The sequence below is a fragment of the Myotis nattereri genome (assembly GCF_964212035.1).
Source record: "Myotis nattereri genome assembly, chromosome: Y".
Taxonomy (NCBI): Eukaryota; Metazoa; Chordata; class Mammalia; order Chiroptera; family Vespertilionidae; genus Myotis; species Myotis nattereri.
Genome location: NC_138094.1, coordinates 41,283,849 through 41,304,402, shown reverse-complemented (window position 1 = coordinate 41,304,402; position 20,554 = coordinate 41,283,849). Strand labels below are relative to the sequence as shown.

General features: G+C 46.4%; 1 protein-coding gene across 1 annotated transcript in view; it reads left to right on the top strand.

Annotated features, from left to right (window-relative positions):
- Nucleotides 1-1,243: 1,243 nt before the first annotated feature.
- LOC308512203 (ubiquitin carboxyl-terminal hydrolase 9X-like) overlaps nt 1,244-20,554 on the top strand; it is a 254,107-nt gene continuing 234,796 nt past the window's right edge. The window contains exon 1 of the mRNA XM_081082000.1: nt 1,244-1,509. The gene's annotated coding sequence lies outside the window, so the exon portion shown is untranslated. The remainder of the gene's footprint in view (nt 1,510-20,554) is intronic.

Below are 20,554 nucleotides of genomic sequence, written 5' to 3'. Positions count from 1 at the left end.
CAGGTTATGGACCCTGGCAGCAGAGTCTCAGTTTCAGTACCCTTTCCCTCCATATTTCTTATTTTTTTTTAAAATATATTTTATTGATTTTTTACAGAGAGAAAGGGAGAGAGATAGAGAGTTAGAAACATCGATGAGAGAGAAACATCGATCAGCTGCCTCCTGCACATCTCCTACTGGGGATGTGCCCGCAACCCAGGTACATGCCCTTGACCGGAATCGAACCTGGGACCTCTCAGTCCGCAGGCCGACGCTCTATCCACTGAGCCAAACCGGTTTCGGCTTTTTCAAGGTTCTTTTTTTTTTTTTTTTTTTTCATATTTCTTATTTTGACTGGTTCTCCATCCAGCTCTTTCTCTATGCAGTTTTAAACAAAAGGGAGTTAAAATAGAAATTATAAACAGCCGTGTCACAACCCCTGGACAGGCCATGGCCAGTCAATGATCTAGGAAAGCGATTTTCAATGTTTTTTGATCTCACGGTGGACATAAACTAATGACTAAAATTTTGTGGTGCACCAAATATATATTTTTTGCTGATCAGACAAAAAGTTGGTATAATTTTATTTATGCTGAATGACTATTGTTGTGGTGGTTGGTTTTTGTTTGTTTATTTTTTAAATATATTTTATTTTTAATATATTTTATTGATTTTTTTACAGAGAGGAAATGCGAGGGATAGAGAGTTAGAAACATCGATCAGCTTCCTCTTGCACAACCCCTTCTGGGGATGTGCCCGCAACCAAGGTACAACATGCCCTTGACCGGAATCTAACCTGGGACCCTTGAGTCTGCAGGCTGACTGACGCTCTATCCACTGAGCCAAGCTGGTTAGGCTGTTTGTTTGTTTTAATGTAAGGGAAAGAGGTCAGTACACCTGACTAAATAGGTTTTGCATGTTTTAAAAATTCTCCTAGCACGCCAATTGGAAGTCACTGTTCTAGTGGACCGTGTTCACCCTGCGGTCACCCTCCCCTACCTCCATCCTTCAGAATCCAGGTGCCTCAGCTAGGGCTCCACTTCCAGCTTTGGACACGAAACTCCCATTAAAAGGAGGCCGGTGGATTCGGGAGAAGGAGGAGCAGGAAAGAATCAGGAGAGGAAATTGGGGGATGGGCAGCAGAAGGGGTCCGGCCAATGAAGAAGGGGCGGGGGCGGGACTTGCGGGGTGGGGCCCGCCAGTCACTGAGTCGCGCAATGGCTCCTGGGAGTCTACGCAGAGGCCGTTGCCGCGGCGTCAGCGGGAGTGCGAGGTCCGCCATATTTGAAGAGGAGCGGGCGGGGACTGCCTAAGCCCCAACCTCGCCCGCACTCTGCCCGTTAGGGGCTCTGTTAAGCCCCAGCCCTCCTGCCTCCTCCAGCTACCAGGCCTCTCTGGAGTTCGCTCTCAGCGCCTCCACGGAGGCAGCCTCCAGAGCTGACAGGCCACAGCGGGATCAGCGGCCACGGAAAGGTGAAGCGACTGCTGAGGGAAACTCCGCCGATAGCCCCTCCGAGAAAAACTAAAGAGGTGAGGGGGCGCCGGTGGCCACGGGAGGCCGGAGTCAGCGCCAGGCTTCTGACCTTATGCCCGCGAGTCGCGACCCGGGTCTCGGCAGGTTTTCTTTCCGTGGTTTGGGGACGGACGTTGGTCGGTCTCCCTCTTGCCTTTGCGCACTGTGACTGGGGTGAATTCGCCTGGGTTGGGCATTGAGGTGCCCCATCCCCCTGAGGCCAATAGCTGGATCTGACGCAGTAGTGAGGCTAAGGGGCGGATAACTGTTTCTTCTCCTTCCCAGTACCTGAGCGGCAGACCCGCCATTGGCCTGGAAGGTCCGAGGGGGCGGGGCGGGGGGGGGGGAAGCTCACAGTGCGTGTGCGAGGCCGCCGCTGTGGGAGTGTGTCCTTAGTTTTTAGTATAAAGGAGAATGGCTGCTGGCTCTGTCTTGTCCTCTCTGGGTCCGGGAGCTAACCGCTCCATTTACCTGCTTTGCAGCGCAGCCAACCTAGGAGAGACGCTAAGCTGGTCTCGTGGTTAAACTTCAGCCAAATCTCACTGCCTATGTGCAGGTGTTTGAAATAGAGCCGGGCCCCAAGAACGTCTGACATTGGTCACCTCCCACGATAGCCTCATTCTTATGGGACATTGGCTTTGATGTATGCCTTTTTTAAATGATTGTAATTTTAATTGCAGCTGTGGGACAGATATTTTATGGAATCCCGTGGAATAGTGTGAAAACTAAAATTTACACAGGAACTTAAAAACTGAGAACGTTTGTTATTTTATGAAATTACGTTAAACTTTGTTTGAATTTTCCACTGTGCAGTTACTCCTACAGGTGTTTGAATAACAATATAGATTTTAAAGTTAATTTAGCAATTTGTACATGTGTTTTATATTTATCCTCTGTTTTAAGAGGGGGGGTATTTTGTATTTTCTTACCGTAAAACACATTCATTCTATAAATCCACATAACATTTGTATGTTTTTGCTTTAAAGAAGGAATTTTGGGTGCTTTCATTAGAAACATTTTTAATAGATCTTTTCTTAGATTTTATCATTAGAAGTTACTTTGTAAGAACCTAGTTAATTAAAAGTTAGGGTGGGTGTCTTAAACCATACTTTTGAATTTAAAAGAAAACTGTAAACTCTTACATGTTCCTTGCTGCCTAAATTAATGAACTGCCATTTGGCCTCCACAAATCTGTAAGTTATTTTAAGACTTTTTTTTCCTAAGGGGTCAATATTTCCCTGTTCAAAAACTCATGCATGTGAGTTGGTTGATTTGTTTGGAGGATATTTTTCTATTGGTTTTTAGAGGGAGGGAAACACCGATGTGAGAGAAATACATCGAGTGGTTGTCTCCTGCTGGAGCCCTGACCAAGGCCTGCAAAGTGGGGAGAGGGAGCCTGCAACCGAGGCTTGTGTCCTTGACTGGAATCAAACCCGGGACCCTTCAGTCCACAGGCGACCCTCTACCCACTGAGTCAAACTGACTAGGGCCATGCATGAGGTTTTAATTTTAATGTTTCAAACTTTATTGTTATGGTGGGAAGAATGAAAGCCTGAAGTATTTGCAATTAGTGTTCAGGAGTTACCTGAAAAAGCGTTTTATTTCTCTGACTTAGAGATAAGGTTTTAAAATTATAAATTTATTTTTCTTAGTCTTTCCCTATGCAAATTTAATTTATCATCATGATTTTTAGTTGTTTTTTTTGTTAGTCTTACTAATATTTGATTTTTTTCTAAACTTGGAGGGAATTTCTGTAGCAAATAAATAATAGCAAAACATTACATTTGCGAGTGAGTGCTAAAGAAGTAATTTTTAAGAAAAGATTCTTAACCCTGGGCGGTTTTGCTCAGTGGATAGAGCGTTGGCCTGCGAACTGAAAGGTCCCAGATTCAGTTCTGGTCATGGGCACATGCCTGGGGTATGGGCTCGATCCCCAGTGGGGGTCTTGCAGGAGGCAGCCGATTCATGATTCTCTTTGATTGTGGATGTTTCTATCGCTCTCTCCCTATTCCTTCCTCTCTGAAGTCAATAAAAATATATTTTTTTAAAAAAAGAAAAGATTCTTACCTTTAACTGCATTATTGGATAGATATGATCAAGTAGGATTTTCCCTGAGGCCTTTTTTCTTCTAGGATCTTGAAATGCATTTCTAATATCTCAGTAAGATATCATACTCTTTGTTTATTTCTCTAAGTAGATACATTTTTTTGATGAGGTATTTTTAATGTAGCTTACAATTTTTAAAATTGGATGTTGTCATAAAATTTTAATATTCTAAATTTAGCTGGACAAATGTACTTTTCTTTTAGCTTTTAATATTTTTTCATTTGTTTTAGCATGATAATGTGGAAACCTCTGTTTTTTTAGGCCAAATGAAAGATACTTATTTTAAATTTAGGCAAAGGGATTGGTACTTATAAGGTCGGAAAACAGTCCATCCCATATGGCTCAGTGGTTGAGCATCAACCTATGAACCAAGAGGTAAACGTTAGATTCCTGGTCAGGGCACATTTTGGGGTCGTGGGCTTGATCCTCAGTGCAGGAGGCAGCTGATCAGTTATTTTTATTATTGCTGTATCCATCTCCCTCTTCCTTCCTCTCTGAAATCAGTAAATATATATATACTAGAGGCCCGGTGCACAAAAATTTGTGCACTCGGGGGGGGGGGGGGGGGGGTAAGGGGAAGTCCCTCAGCCTGGCCTGTGACCTCTCGCAGTCTGGGACCCCTCGGGAGATGACGCCCTGCTGGCTTAGACCTGCTCCCAGGTGGCAGAGGGCAGGCCCAATCCCTAGGTGCAGCCCCTGGTCAGGCTCAGAGCAGGGCCGATTGGGGAGTTGGGGTGCCTTCCCCTGTCATGCACAGAGCAGGGCAGATTGGGAGGTTGTGATGCCACCCCTAGTCACGCTCAGGGTAGGGCTAATTGGGGGGGGTGGGGCACCGCTCCCTGTCACACTCAAGGCAGGGTCAATGGGGAGGTTGTGGCACCACCCCTGTCACGCACAGAGCAGGGCCAATCGGGGTTGGGGCGCTACCCCCTGTCACGCACAGAGCAGGGCTCATCAGGGGGTTGGGGAGCTCCCCCCTATCAGGCACAGAGCAGGGCTGATCAGGTGGTTGGGGCGCCTTCCCCTGTCACAAACAGAGCAGGGCAGATAGAGAGGTTGTGGCCCCACCCCCTGTCACACACAGAGCCGCAGGGCGATCAGGGGGTTTGGGCGCTGCCCCCTGTCATGGTGATCCCGGTGCCGGGAGGCCTCTCGGCTCCGCTGATTCCGGTGCTGGGAGGCATATTACCCTTTTACTATATAGAATAGAGGCCTGGTGCATGTGTGGGGGCTGGCTGGTTTGCCCTGAAGGGTGTCCTGGATCAGGGTGGGGGTCCCCACTGGGGTGCCTGGCCAGCCTGGATGAGGGGATGATGGCTGTTTGTAGCTGGTCACACACCCTTCAGGGTGGGGGTCCCCACTGGGGTGCCTGGCCAGTCTGGGTGAGGGGCTGAGGGCTGTTTTCAGGCTGGGGGTGACTGAAGCTCCCAACTGCTCCTATCTAATAAAAGAGAAACAAGGTAATTAGCATACGACCGCTACCCTTCCCATTGGCTAATCAGGGCGATATACAAATTAACAAAGATGGCGGTTAACCACCAACAAAGATGGTGGTTAATTTGCATACATAGGTGCAGTGATGGGAGGCCATAGGGGAAGGACGGTGATTGGAAACACAGGTGGCAGGCAAGAGCTGGGAGGCACTGCCCCTGGCCCTGAATTGGAGAACCGGCCGTCTTTGCCTGCCCCCCTGCCGGTGATCGGAGAAGCCATAGCGGGGCACAGAAGAGGCTGGTGCCCGCCTCTTCCCTGGCTGCCCCTGCCAGGGATGAGCAACTGGAGATCCCACAGCAGGAAAGGGGGGCCTGCAGCCAGCCCCCCTGTGTGCCTGCCCGTGGGATCACAGCTGCGATCGCGGACCAGGAAAGGGGGTCCTGCAGCCAGCCCCCATGTGCCCCTGCCCCTGGGTCACCCCGGCGATCCCACAGCAGGAAAGGGGGGCCTGCAGCCAGCCTCCATGTGCGTCTGCCCGTTGGATCGCCCTAATGTGCCCTGACCAGCCCCCATGTGCACCTGCCCCTAGGTCGCCACGGCAGTCATGGAGCAGGAAAGGGGGGCTTCTAGCCAGCCCCCCTGTGCGCCTGCCCATGGGATCACCCCGGAGATCATGGAGCAGGAAAGAGTGGCCTCTAGCCAGCCCCCGGTGTGCCTGCCCGTGGGATCGCATCACGGAGCAGGACAGGGGGGCCTGCAGCCAGCCCCCATGTGCCCCTGTCCCTGGTCGCTGCAGCATCATGGAGCAGGAAAGGGGGGGCCTCTAGCCAGCCCCCCTGTGCGCCTGCCCATGGGATCGCCCCAGAGATCATGGAGCAGGAAAGGGGGGCCTCTAGCCAGCCCCGATGTGCGCCTGCCCCTGGGTCGTCCCTGGGATCATGGAGCAGGAAAGGGCAGCCTCTAGCCAGCCCCCATGTGCGCCTGCCCCTGGGTTGCCGCTGCGATCCCCTAGCAGGAAAGAGTGGCCTCTAGCCAGCCACCATGTGCGCCTGCCCCTGGGTCGCCACGGTGATCACGGAGCAGGAAAGGGGGGTCTGCAGCCAGCTCCCCTGTGCCCCTGCCCCTAGGTCGCCACAGCGATCCCACAGCAGGAAAGGGGCGCCTGCCCGTGGGGTCGCTGTGGCGATCACAGAGCGGGAAAGGGCGGCCTGCAGCCAGCTCCCGTGTGCGCCTGCTCCTGGGTCGCCACTGCGATCCCTAGCAGGAAAGGGCGGCCTCTAGCCAGCACCCCTGTACACCTGCCCATGGGATTGCCCTGGAGATCATGGAGCTGGAAAGGGCAGCCTCTAGCCAGCCCCCATATGCGCCTGCCCGTGGGATCACAGCGGCAATCACGGAGCAGGAAATGGGGGACCTGCAGCCATCCCCTGTGTGCACCTGCCTGCCCATGGGATCGCGGATGGGATCCCACAGCAGGATAGGGCAGCCTGCAGCCAGCCCCCCTGTGCGCCTGCCCCTGGGTTGCCCTGGTGATCCCACAGCAGGAGAGGGCGGCCTGCAGCCAGCCCCCCGTGGGCCTGCCCCTGGGTTGCCCTGGTGATCCCACAGCAGGAGAGGGCGGCCTGCAGCCAGCCCCTGTGTGCGCCTGTCCCTGGGTCACCATGGCGATCCCACAGCAGGAAAGGGCGGCCTGCAGCCAGCCCCTGTGTGCGCCTGTCCCTAGGTCGCTCTGGCTGTCTCACAGCAGGAGAGGGCGCCCCACCCTGGCCACAGCTCAAGGGAGAGTACAACATGCAGTGGAGGCCAGGAGCCTGAGAGATCAACAGAGAGGGGCGCCTCCCAGGTGTGGCTGGGGACAGGCCCCCAGCAGACACACACACACACACACACACACACACACACACACACACACGACGCCTGCACCGAGCCTCTGCTGCCAGACTCTGGCCATCAGTAGGACATCTGAGGGCTCCCGGACTGAGGGGCTGGCTTGGCTGAGGGAACCCCATCCCCCACTGCATGAATTTCGTGCACCGGGCCTCTAGTATTTAATAAAGGAAAACAGTTATATCTTTTGGTTGCAAAGCAAGTTGGGGTTTTTTTTTTAACACCTTTATTGAGATACTAGAGGCTCAGTGCACAAAGCGGGGGCAAGGGGGGGGTTTCTCAGCCCAGCCTGTGCTCTCTCGCAGTCCAGGAGCCCTCAGGGGATGCCCGACTGACAACTTAAGCCTGCTCCTGGCTTCCGGCTGAGCAGTGTTCCCCTGTGGGAGCACACAGCCCCTGTGTTGAGCATCTGCCCCTGGGTGATCAGTGCACATCATAGCAACCGATCATTCTGCCATTTAGTCAATTTGCATATTAGCCTTTTATTATATAGAACTAGAGGCCCAATGCATGAAAATTCATGCAAGAGTAGGCCTTCCTTCCCCCACCCTGCTGCCAGCAACAGCTTTCCTCTGGGACCCGGGCTTCCCTCCTCCAGCACCTGGAACCTGGGCTACTTCCCTCCTTTGGCTGCCAGCAGGCAGCTGGGACTCAGGCTGGCTTCTCTTGTCCGGCTGCCGGCAGGCAACTGGGACCCAGACTGGATTCCCTCCTCGGGCCACTCGCAGGCACCCAGGACCCGGGCTGGCTTCTCTCCTGCCCTGGCTTTGTCAGGAAGGATGTCCAGAATGATGTCCGGTCTAATTAGCATAACCTTATATTATAGATACTTTTTGTGTACCACTAAATTTACTTATACTCTGTGCAATTACACAATTTTTAGAAATTTATAGAGTTGTGAAAACAACACCCTAAACCAGTTTTGAATATTTTTATCACTACTCTTCTGCTTAGTTTCTCATTCTCTTCCCTAATCTTCACTTTAGCCCCAGGGAATTTCTAGTTTACTTTGTATTACTGTGTATTTGTTTACCTTAGATGTTCTCATAATAGATTATAACAATATGTAGTATCTTTTTTTATTTTATTTAATTACCAGCTAAGGACATATACAATTTTTTTACTGAGGAATGAGGAATGGAGAGGGAGGAATAGGCAAACATCAATAGCTTGCCTTCCACAAGCACTCCAGGGATTTAATCCATAATCTGGTTTGTGCCCTACCAGGAATTGAACCCAAAACCCCAGTGCACAGGATGTCATTCCAACCAACAGCCATACCAGCCAGGGCCAATATGTAGTCTTTATATCTGGTTTCTTCCAATCAGATAATGTTTTTGAGATTCATTCACTCTGTAATGTACATCTGTATAGGGTATCCCCTCAAATATGTATACACACTTTAATAGCTGATAGCCCAATTAAAAAATGTATTTTAGTAAACACTGCCTTTTTAATTATTCAAAGTGTGTATGTACGTTTTGGGGGACACAGTATATCATATATATTTCAGATAAAGCTGTTAGGCACACTAATTTACAAGTCTCTCTCTGGGTAAACATCCTGTATAATAAAATGGCAGAATGACTAGAACAACCAGAGACCAGAACAACCATGACTCCTCATCCTGGCTGGCCCCACTCCCCAGGGAGCTGTTAGTGGTGATCAGGCAGGCAGACGAGTGGTTAAGGGTGATGAGACAGGCAGGCAGAGGCGGTTTGGAGCCAGCAGTCCTGGATTGCGAGACAGATGTCCAACTGCCAGTTGAGGCCCAATCAGCAGGGATCCCTGTGGGATCAGGCCTAAACCAGCAGTTGGATATCCCCGAAAGGTCCTGGATTGTGAGGGTGTAGGCTGGGCTGAGGGATATACCCCCCCCCCCATGCACAAATTTTGTGCACAGGCCTCTAGTATATGTATGTATATAAATATGTAAATACATAAATAGTGTATGTATGTATATAAATCCAGATGCACCTAAATATATGTATATTTACATACATATATATGTATCTGTGTATGTATGTGTATACATATTCTATTTCTCTTTTCACTCTTTTAGTTGCATCTCTTGAAGTGCAAATGTTTTAAAATTTTGGTTTGCATTGATTTGAGAGAGAGACGAAGCTTTGGTAAGATTAGAGAGAGCTATATCAATTGGTTGCCTCCAGCACATACGCACCCAGGGACTGAACCTGCAACTTGGGCATATGCCCTGTATGGGAGTCTAATAGGTGACCCTTGGATGCATGGGATGATATTCAACCAACTGACCCACACCAGGCAGGGAAAAAAGTTTTTAATTTTTATAAAATCCTTTTATTTTTCTTGTTTATTGTTTATGTTTTTCATGTCCTATGGAAGAAACCTTTGCCTAAATGAAGGTCATAAGGATTTATAACTGAACCCAGGGTTAACTGCTTGCTGCAACAAAAGTCAAAGAAAAGAGATTTATACAAGTGTTGGCAGCCTGAGAAGATGGGGGACTATAGTCACAAAGCCCATCTTAAAATATGAGTGCAGGCAAGGGTTTTTATCTGGAAGAGAGGGAAAGCAGAACAAAGATATCATGGGGAATGAGCTGTATACATGCTAGCCAGAGATCTGATAGAGATCTTGAATGTCGGTTGAAGTCTGGAGCCAAGCCACTCCATGTCCACGCAACATCAAGGTTTCTGCAGTCTGCTTAAAAAAAAAAAAAGGCATGACTGGGTATGTTGGTAAGTGGTGAATGAGTGGGTGTACCTCGTACATTAATGTGTATACTATTACAGATTTTATAAACACCACTTGGGCTACTCTCTACGTATAAGACAACCAGAGGCTCAGTGCATGAATTCGTGCATTGGTGGGGTCCAGCCGGCCCTCCCCTATGGCCTGCCCTAATTGTCCCCATCGGGGTCTGCCAGCTAGCGTGGAGGCTGCAAGGGGAGGAAACTGCAGACTAGGCTTTGGCTGATTAGATGTAGTTTGTTGTCCTTTAGATTGATTACTGCTGGCTGTTGAGGCTGTGGGCTTTACACCTTGTTAATTTTTAAATGTTTTTAACCAAAATTTGCTTATAAATAAATTGACAGGTTACTTTTTTGTTATGAATTCACTCATTCTAAACAAATTTTAGCAAATAGGACATGTATTGGAAAAACATTGTATAATTTCACCAACATAAATATTACATATCTACAACTATTAGTCAACATATTTTTAATTTTTTAAAAATATGCCTTTTTTTTTAAATTTCAGAGAGGAAGGGAGAGGGAGAGAGAGACAGAAACGTCAGTGGTAAAAGAGAATCACTGGTCAGCTGCCTCCTGCATGCCCCATAACGGGGATCGACCCCACAACCCAGGCAATATGCTCTGACTGGGAATCAAACTTTGACTTTCTAGTTTGTAGGTTGAACACTCAACAACTGAGCCATATATAGTCTACATAATAAATCCAAGAATCACGGCTCGTAAACAATTTTTCAGCTAATGATTACTGATACGATTTTGGCCTGTGATGTGGAATGTGAAAGAATCCCACTAAAAAAAGAGATGAAAGAGGGAGTTTACTTTCCAAGAGATTATGCATTGCTAATCAATACAGGACAAGCAACAAAAAGTGTCTTGTATATTTATTTATTCATTCATTTATTTATTTGGGGTTTTATTTTGTATTTTCCTTTTGTTAATCTTCACCCAAGAATATTTTTTCCATTGATTTTTAGAGGGGGGAAGAGAGAGAGAGAGAATGTGAAAGAGACACATCAATTGGTTGCTTCCTGCACACACCCTGACTGGGGCCAGGGATCAAACTTGCAACTAAAGTATGTGCCCTTGACTGGAATTGAACCTGAAACACTTCAGTCCTCGGGTTAACATTGTAACCACTGAGCAATACTGACTATGGCATGGCTTCTATTTTACAGAATAATGGCTGCTGTTGGTAGGTGACATGGAAGAGAAGTGCATTTGGGGCTGATGTTGAGTAGATACCAGGGCCTATCTTGAAATGTTATAATTTGTTTTCAAGGAGACAGTTTAGCAGATGTCCTAGGGATATTGATAAATATCCTGTAAAACCTGCTTAGAGTAAATGTTAGGAAGACTTCAAAAGCAAAAAAAAACCCAAAACACCCTTTAATTTGAAGGGGAGGGTAGAAGGAAACTTTCTACTAACTAGAGAATCCTTGGTGCCAAGGAGTTGTGAAAATAGCAGGGAGGAGGGGGAATCCAAGCCAGGGGTCCTCAAACTACGGCCCGAGGGCCACATGCGGCCTGCTGAAAACATTTATCCGGCCCACCGGGTGTTTTTGCCCCCGCTGTGTGCATAGGAATTTGTTTATATTTTTTTTTTAAACTATAGTCCGGCCCTCCAGCGGTCTGAGGGACAGTGAACTGGCCCCCTGTTTAAAAAGTTTGAGAACCCCGATGTAGACTTTAGAGTAGCTTATCTTGTCCTGCAGTGTGAGAGGCTGTTTGAATCAGGAACTAATAGTCTTGGAGTTTAATTACCAAGTGCTTCTCATAAATTGTGGAAGGCTATAGCAAAGAAAAGAAAGGCCTTTTTTCTGTTACTACATTCTCTCCTCTAAGGTTCAACATTGTTGAAGGTTCGTCTTCTGTAACTGCTTCAGGCTGGTGTTCAAGGTCATAGCGATTCTCCCACCTGTGAGTCCGAAGGATAGTCACCTAGGGAAAGAGGATTGTGATGCACCGTTCCTGAAGGCTAGTGCTGTGGCAGGAGGGTGGCTATGCTGGAAGGTTACATTAATGTTCACTTATTACATTATTTACCTGTAGTAGGTTTTTTGTTTCTTGAAGAGCAGTGTGAGTTCCTCAATAGGTTCAGAAGAGTAGGTTTCAGATTGTGGTTCTTGTGGGGGCTTATAAAAAATAGGTTTAATTAGAGATAAACAAATAGGTACTTAATAAGGTCATAGACATATATCCTATGAAAATTCAAAAAAAACCACAAAGGTTAATCAGTATAGTAAATAATAAGCCAATTTAGATTTCTAAATGTAAAGCTTTTGCTGGAAAGATAGATTGTCTGTAGGTAGAATATCTTTGGTGATGTTATCAGTTGCTGAGGTTTCTATCCTTTGTAATCCTAATAAAAGACAAAAAGGGTAATTAACCGTATCTCCGCTACGATTCCCATTGGCTAATCAGGGCAATATGCAAATTAACTGCCAACAAAGATGGCGGTTAATTTGCATATGTAGGCACCAAGCGATGGAGCGAAGCTGGCTGGCCCGGGGCAGGAGCAGTGAGCAAAGGCCGGCGTGGCTAGTGAAGAGCAAAGAGGGGGGCCCACCGGTCCATGGGAGGCAGGCCGGGGGCTTAGGTAAGGCTTAACGCATATTCCCTGGTGGCCTCACAGCAGGGCATCCTGGCAGCCTCCTGACAGGAGGGCGGCCGGGAGAGCTGAGTGGGGCAGGGGCTGCAGGGAGCCATGGAGGGGCAGAGCGGCCAGAGCCAAGTTCCCGGGGGTCTGAGGAGAGTGCTTGACAGGAGCCCGGACTGCAAAGAAGGAAGAGGAAGCGGCCACGGGGAGCTCTTCCAATCCCCCTGCACGAACACCCTACCGCAGCCCCCATACCCCGAGGGACGGGGAGGCTGACCAGACAGGAGAAGACCCAGCCTTGGGGGTAGCTGCAGCCCTATCTCTGACTCCCAATCTCTTCCCCTGCCACCCCCACCAGGGGCGCCCACAACAATAACACTCCTGTGACAACCCGTCAGCGCCCACGAGGCCCGTGGCCTGCCGCTGCTGGGCCCCCTCCGCTGGGGCCAGGCATGCCTCTCCTCCCTACAACTCCAGACCCCTGTGAAGGCAGGCCTAAGCGGCCCCTCAGGGTCAGACTAATCCCCCCCAACACCCCCTCCCCGACAGCAGTGGCACCATCTCCGCAGCAGAAGTGCACTGAACCTTGCCAGGGGTGCGGCTAAACCCACCTGCCTGGCCCCACCCTGGCCGGGCCCCAGCCCTGCTCCAGGAGATTGGAGCCCCGCCCTGAGCACATACAGATGCGAAAAGGCCATGTACAATTTAAAGAATGGTGCCAAGTGGGGAGGTTTGACAGTTACTCCCCCTTCAGCCTTGCCACTCCCCTAGCACTTCCCCCTCCCCCTAGCCAGCGCCTCCAAGGACAACCACCGCTACAGGGCTGCTGGCCAGAGCCCGCCCCTCTGAGGCCTGTGGAACCCTCTGCAAAGCTTCCATATCTACAGTCCCAGGAAACAGTCATGCCCTACTCCCCTAATCAGCACCTGCTACCTGCGAGGGTACCCGTAGGCTTAAAAATAACAATTCCTTCCCGTTTAGAGATCACTTACTTGATGAAACATTTCTAGGTTTATTAGCTCAGAACTCCCTCATGACAACCCAGTGAGGTAGGCGGAGAAGAGATTACAATTCCCCTGTTGTATGCGTATGCAGAAATGAAGCTCAGAGAGGAAAAGTGTCAAGCACAGGGGTTCCCAAGGTGCAGCACACGCCCCACAGGGGTGGGGGTAATTTGCTTTTAAGTGAGGACAATTCCAGAATGAGTTAACAGTGAATTTTTTGCATTTCTTATGGTTCGAAGGGGCCTCATCTATAGCGTATCCTATATAATGAAAGGCTAATATGTAAATGACTGAATGGTGGAATGACCGGTCACTATGCTGTGTGCTGACCACCAGGGGGCAGACACTCAATGCAGGAGCTGCCCTCTGCTGGTCAGTGTGCTCCCACAGGGGGAGAGCTGCTCAGCCAGAAGCCAGGCTCACAGCTGGCGAGCACAGCAGCAGTGGTTGGAGCCTCTCCCGCCTCCGTGGCAATACTAAGGATGTCCGACTGATGGCTTAGGCCCACTAATCCGTCAGTTGGACATTCCCCCAGGGCTCCCAGACTGTGAGAGGGCACAGGTCACACTGAGGAAACCCTCCTCCCCCCCCCCCCGCCCCAGTACACGAATTTCGTGCACCGGGCCTCTAGTCCTATATAATAAAAGCCTAGTATGCTAAGCGTTGGACTGTTCATTCAACCGTTGGACCATTCGCTATGATGTGCACTGACCCCCAGGGGGCAGACACTCAGATCATTAGGTTAGCTTACTGCTGGGGTCTGGCTGCTGGGAACTGGGCAAGATGGGCCAGACATGCCCTAGAGCCCTCCCGCGGTCCCTTCCGTGCCAGCTGGCCCTTACCGGCCCCAATTGGGACTGGGTGAGATGGGCTGGACATACCTTCGATGAATCCATTTCAGCCTAATCCCCGCAGACCAGGCCAAGGGACCCCAGGCCTCTAGTAGTATATATAAGCAGAGACTTAAAACTTTGACACAGGTAATTGTACTGGAATTTAATGCAGTTGGGCATTGTGATTTTCATTGGAATAGAATGTCTTTTCCTAAAGTCATGTCATTTTCATTGAAGAGACCGTATTAGGTTTTACCTGATTATTTGTGTAAACAATTGATTATATACATCTTTTAGATTTACTTTGCTGGAATTTTGCTTAAAGGAATATTCAGATTGAGCTTCAGTTAGCCCTTCAGGGCACAGAAGTCAAGCCACACAGTTTACATTTGGTTTTGCCTGCAAGGGTGTGGTAGATTTCTCAAGTTCTTGAGGTCCCCAAAATGTCTTGAGATTCTTTCTGCTATCTCCCAGAAAGAAACTTTTATTCCTTACCTGGAAATATTACTATGAACCAAATGAACAAGCAAGATACCAGGCAATTTCTCCAATGTGCTCTTACTGGCTTTAACAACAGTCTTGTATTCCTTAAGTCCTCTTGGAGACATCCAGAGTCCTGGCACGTCTCTCTCAGACATGACATGCCAGTTAAAGTCTTAGTTAATAAAACTAATTGGAACCTGGTTTTTTAAAGAGAATGGACTGATTATGATTTATGCAAATAAATATATTGTTTTGAAAATAATACTCATTGAGAGTTGTCAAATTCTGTAGGAATCAGATAGGGAAAAAAATGTAAATGCCTTTATACTGCTTATCTACTTATATAAAAACCCTGGTGGTGTTCATCACAACCACCAGAACCGTGATCAAGTGGAAGGAAGTCAGTTCTGCAGGGGTTGTCTTGGCAATGGCTGCGCCCTCCCCCTAGCTGTTTCCTGTAAGGGCAGGGCTTGAGGCAGGACCCCGCCCTGGGAGCGTGGAGGCATCTCTTTATAAAGTGTGCTGCGCCAGCATGGCCAAGGGTGAACCTGAATGGGGGCAGCTGAAAGCTTAGAAAAGACAGACAAGAGAATGAAATCTGGGTCTCAGTGGGACGCTGCTTCTCTGAGAGACAGCGCCCACGCCCACACCCATGCCTTTATTTAATAGCAGAAGCTACAAGGCAAAGTAAGGGCGTGACCAAGATGTTTACAACATTCTTCTGGGTTTCAGTCCTAGTCAACTACATGCACCTGAATTCTATCAAGCCTGCATAACTCGGGCACCTGGGGCCACGTGTTTGGACCATAGGTTCAAGCTTACAACTACAGCTGGGACGTGCATGTGGCAATGAGAGGACTGTGCCCTCTCATCAGTCCAAGGCTTGAACCTGTCCAAAACACTGTAGTGGCTCCCCACAATAAAGTTTTAATTCTGTTTCTTTGTTACTAATGTTGTGGCCCCACCCCATAACAAAGAAACAATTTCCAGAGGATGGGGCCCAGGAATCAGGATTTTAAAAAGATTCCCAGGTGATTCTAATGTGCAGCCAAGGTTGAGAACCACTGCTATAGATAATATTAAAAATATATCTAAACCTGCAATTCTTTGTCCAAAAAATGAGCATGTTCAAAAATTAAATGAAGAAAATTTGGAGATTTTCACACATATTTGAGTGATGATTCCATTGATTCCACAGATGATGGTGAAAAGGAAAATTTTCCCATCGAATTTTTTAATAGTATTACTCCTTCGGGAATGCCGTGTCATAAATTAAAATTGAAAGTGGGTGCAATCATCATGCTATTGAGAAATCTCAATAGTAAATGGGGTCTTTGTAATGGCACCAGATTTATTATCAAAAGATTACGACCTAACATTATCGAAGCTGAAGTATTAACAGGATCTGTAGAGGGAGAGGCTGTTCTGATTCCAAGAATTAATTTGTCCCCATCTGACACTGGCCTCCCATTTAAATTGATTCGACAACCGTTTCCCGTGATGTCAGCATTTGTGATGACTATTGATAAATCACAAGGACAAACCCTAGACAAAGTAGGCATATTCCTACCTGAACCCGTTTTTGAACATGGTCAGTTATATGTTGCTATCTCTCGAGTTTGAAGAGCATATGATGTTACAGTTAAAGTTCTAAGTACTTCATCACAAGGGAAATTAGTCAAGCACTCTGAATGTTTTCACTCTTAATGTGGTGTACAGGGAGATATTATAATAAGTTTAATCACTTTATCAGTCATTCTTTGCATCACTTGTTTTTATATCATGTTTTTGTTGTTTTTATATCATGCCTCTGTTGTTGTTATATCCTTTTGTTACTGTTCATTTATTAATAAATTTATATATTATTTTCATATAGATTTTACTAATTTCCCTTCATCTCTCACACTTCTATTGTAGAGAAAGGGCAAATAGCAATATTAAAATGTCTCCACTAATTAATTCCCTTTTTAAAAAATATATACTTTAGTCCAAATAATCTCAAATACCAGAAAATAATACAGAGCATGGGAAATGTTTGTGAAAAAATATTTAAGACCCTCAAGCCCCCCAAAAAAGGATATCTCGTATTTTTTTAATAAGAGGGTTAGAGAGATAGAAACATCAATGAGAGAGAAACATCAATCAGCTACCTCCTGCACACTTCCCACTGGGGATGTGCCCACAACCAAGGTACATGCCCTTGAACGGAATCGAACCTGGGACCCTTGAGTCCACAGGCCGATGCTGTAGCCACTGAGCCAAACCGGTTAGGACAATTAATTCCCTTTTAAAAAAATATATGTTTCATTGATTTTTTTACACAGAGGAAGGGAGAGGGTTAGAGAGTTACAAACATCGATGAGAGAGAAACATTGATCAGCTACCTCCTGCACACTTCCCACTGTGTATGTGCCCTCAACCCAGGTTCATGCCCTTGATTGGAATCGAACCTTGGACCCTTGAGTCTGCAGGCCGATGCTCTATCCACTGAGCCAAACTGGTTAGGGCAATTAATTCCCTCTTAATATGCATGAATTTCGTGCATTGGGCTACTAGTCTATAAGAAAAGCATAATATGAAAAATACTTTAAAGAACTGACCTGCTGCCCTAACAGGTTTGGCTCAGTGGATAGAGTGTCGGCCTGTGGACTGGAGGGTCCCAGGTTTGATTCTGGTCAAGGGCATGTACCTTGGTTGCGGGCACATCCCCAGTAGGGGGTGTGCAAGAGGCAGCTGATTGATAATTCTCTCTCATGGATGTTTCTAACTCTCTATCCCTCTCCCTCTCTGTAAAAAAAATCAATAAAATATAATTTAAAAACAATAAAGAAATGACCTGCTTAGAAACCTGTAATTTAGAATAAGTCAGAGTCCTTTACATGAATTTTTCCAAAGACTTAACTAATATATTTGTAAATGTATTAGAATAAAACAATGTCTATAAATGACAAAACTTAAAACATGTTTATAGACTTGATCATAAAACAGTTGACAAAGAATCTTGCTTTTTTGTAAGATATAACATTTAAAGATAAAGTCTTGATAAATAATAATTATTATGAAATGGTAGAAAACTTATATTCTTAGATTCAATATATATAGACTTTAATATATAAACAATATGCAAGATTTTAAAATGCTATACATGGCTTATTGGCAATGTGCATTGAGTAGTAGAAACAATTCATAAATTCCCCAATGTGTGGATCACAAACATCTGAAGTACTACTGCCAGATGACTCCCATAAGGAACTACTATTCTAGACTTGTCTGAAGTCACTGGCAGAATATGTTACTCTTTACAGTTTCTGTTTGAACTTGGCTCTGAGTCTTTGCAAGTTTCTTTATAGATCAGACTAAAATTTCCAGAACATCCATTGTAATACAGAGATAGTTTACAATTAAACAAGTTCGTTATTATCAATTCTTTTTAAAATATATCTTTATTGTTGAAAGTATTACAGATGTTCTTTTTGTGTGTTTTTTTTCATTGACCCCCTCCACCCTCCACCCTCTACTTTCTACCCTGCACCCACTTCTCCCAGGCCTTCAGCACACTATTGTCTGTGTCAGTGGGCTATGCATATCCTATGTAATAAAAATGTAATATGCAAATGGTCATTACGCATCTGCATAATGATTGACCACATTACAACCAGATCAGCAATCAGCAGGAGGGTGGGGCAGCTATCTACAAGTAGGCGGCGGAGAGCTATAGGAGAAGGCAGGGCAGCAAGCAAGCAGGAGGGGACAGGGCATCGAGCTATGAGGGAGGTGCAGGGGAGCTGCAGGAGGGTGGGGTAGTGGGTGGAGAGCTGCAGGAGGGCAACAGCAAGCTACTGGCGCATGGATTTGTGCGCAGGGCTGCTAGTATATAATCTATAATATACAGTAATAAAAGACAAAGATGCTAATTGACCGACCGTACCTTCGCTATGCCCATTAGCCAATCAGAAGAGTATGCAAATTAACCCAACAAAGATGGCAGTTAAATTTGCATACTGCAGGCGGGGCAGGACAGCGCAGTCTGCCACCCACCTGCCACCATCTGGGCCTACCATGTGTGACCTGGGGCGACGGGGCGGGGCAGTGACATCTGCTGCCCAGCCTGCCACCACAGGCCGAGCGACCCAGCGCGGGATCCGGGCCTTTCTCTCCGTCAAATATACTGGGGAGGTGGGGCAGGCACCGCGGAATCAAGCCTGCCATCTGCCACCCGGGGAGCGGGCCTCAACCAGCAGGTTGTTATCTCCCAATGGGGTGCCAGACTGTGAGAGGGCACAGGTTGGGCTGAGGGACACCCCCCCCCCCTCCCACCAGTGCACAAATTTTTGTGCATCGGGCCTCTAGTAATCTATAATAATAAAAGCATAATATGATAATTTGACTGGATGTCCTTCCAGACGACCTTCCAGATGAAGCTGTGGCTGTGAGGGAAGCCCGGGTGCCAGAAGGAAACTGATGCTGGCAGCCAGGGGAAGGAAGGCCTACTTTTGCACAAATTTAGTACATCGGGCCTCTAGTATGCATATACGATCCTCAGTTAATCACTCCTCACCCCTACCCCGCAACCTCTGCCTTTCCTCTAAAATTCGTTGTTTGTTCCATGCTTCTATGTCTCTGGATCTATTGTGTTCATTAGATTCCACATATGAATGAGATCATGTGATACTTATCTTTCTCTGACTTGCATACTTTGCTTAGTATGATACTCTTCAGATCCATCCATGCTGTTGGAGTTACCTTTTTTTTACAGCTGCATAGTATCTTACTGTGTAAATATACCACAGCTTTTTTATCCACTCATTTGTGAGCCCTTGTGAGCACTTGGGCTCTTTCCAAATCTTAGCTATTATAAATCACAGTGCTATAAACAGAGGGGTGCATATTTTCTTTCTGATTGGTGTTTGGGCTTCTTAGGATATATTCTCAGAATTGGGATCACTAGATCAAATGGAGTTCCATATTTAACTTTTCTGAGGAAACTCCCTACTTTTTTTCTACAGTCGCTGCACCAGTCTGCATTCGCACCAGTAGTGTACTAGGGTTTCCTTTTCTCTACATCCTTGCCTGCACTTGTTATTTGTTGATGGTAGTCATTCTGAAAGGTGACCTCATTGTCATCTTTATTTGTATCTCTTAGATGATCAGTGACCTTGAGCATGTTTTCATAAGTCTATATGCGATTGGTGCCCACTTTGGAAAAGTATCTATATATGTCCTTTGCCCATTTTTAATTGGATTGCTTGTCTTCCTTTTGATAAGTTGTATGAACTCCTTATATATTTTGGAAATTAAACCCTTAACGGATATATCATTGGCAAATATGTTCTTGCAAGCAGTGGTCTCTCATATCATTTTGTTAATGGTTTCTTTTGCTGTGCAGGAGCTATTATCAATGCTTATTTGACAAAGTTTACCATGTAATTTTTCAGGCATATTAAATAGGCCTATTTAGTTTAAAAAATTAGGAGAGAAAATATAAATACTTGAGGTTTTTCAGGACTCATTGTAATAACTCGGTCAAAAAGCCCTTTGAAATTTAAACTTAGGAAAGCTCGTCAAATATACTAAACCAAAAGATTATATTATAAATCTTTTGTAAGTCTAGGTAAAATAAATATAGGTAAAAAAATCTAGGTAGAGTTTTAGCGGAATAACTTTAAAAGATATTAATAAAACCGGTTTTATTTTTAAATATTTTATCTGGACTACAGGATCTTGTTTAATTCTCTGTAAGCCACCAAGGTATTATAGTAGTGCCATCCAGAGGCAGAAAACACGTTATCAATAATATACAGAGAAGTATATACAGAGACTGTATATATGATTCAAATTACTAATTTTTATAAGATAAGACGTAAGATTTTTCATGTGCTTTTGATGACTTTTAAGAAGGCTAGAAAAGGAGAAAGAAGTTGCCAAAGTACCTGTTGAAATTTTCAATGAATGTGTCAGGGCTGTGAATGAGAGATAGAAGC